The sequence below is a fragment of the Otolemur garnettii genome, unplaced genomic scaffold, assembly GCF_000181295.1.
Source record: "Otolemur garnettii isolate 467f Iridium unplaced genomic scaffold, OtoGar3 scaffold00003, whole genome shotgun sequence".
In the NCBI taxonomy this organism is placed as follows: Eukaryota; Metazoa; Chordata; class Mammalia; order Primates; family Galagidae; genus Otolemur; species Otolemur garnettii.
The window spans coordinates 45,031,311-45,032,278 of NW_003852398.1; positions in this window are offsets into that span (position 1 = coordinate 45,031,311).

Below are 968 nucleotides of genomic sequence, written 5' to 3' on the forward strand. Positions count from 1 at the left end.
GCTTAGGCGATTCTCTTGCCTCAGCCTTCCAAGCCATGCATTTGTCACTCATGCATTCACTACTGCTATTTTCTTTTCTTTTCTTTTTTTTTTTTTTTAGAGACAGAGTCTTGCTTTATTGTCCTTGGTAGAGTGCCAGGGCATCACAGCTCACAGCTACCTCCAACTCCTGGGCTTAGGCGATTCTCTTGCCTCAGCCTTCCAAGCTGGGACTACAGGTACCTGCCACAATGCCTGGCTATTTTTTTGTTGCAGTTTGGCTGGGCTGGGTTCGAACCTGCCACCCTTCTCACTAAGCCACAGGCACCACCCACTACTGCTATTCTCTATCCTTCTCTTTATCAATCGAAACTCTGAAAGGTCTGATTTTATCTGTCTTTTGGTTAAATAATTGCTTCTAATAGGTTATTTCCAATGGACCCCTCTAACTAAACAATTGTTAAATAAATAAGCATTTTCCAGTTGATCAAAAGTAAAAGTTATCATTTTTTCTATAATAGAACTCTTATAGAGTTAAACTAAATCTCATGTGATTTTCGATATTTTCCAGGTTTACAGTATTAAACTTTAACCAAACAGCTTTAGAGAGTGAGTGTTGCTCTATCTTTGAAAGATTAATGTCATTTGCCCTTTACAATTTTTCCCCCATTTTCCTGCCATAGACTGCTGAGCTAGGTGACTTGAGAGTATAATAATATATTCCCATATTGCATTTTCAATAAATGGTTATCAAAAGTAATTTTTCAATGAAAGGCAAGTGCTGTAAAATCCTATTTATTCCTAGACAATTGCTACTATTTTTTTCCATAATGGAAGAGTTCAAACACACTGAAAAAATCATATAGCAATAACTACTTCATCAATTCAACCAGTGGTTATTGAGCACCTAACGGTGTGACCTTGTTTGAGGTACTGAACATGGCTGTGATCAAGATGAACAAAGTCCCTCACCTCATGGGATATACATT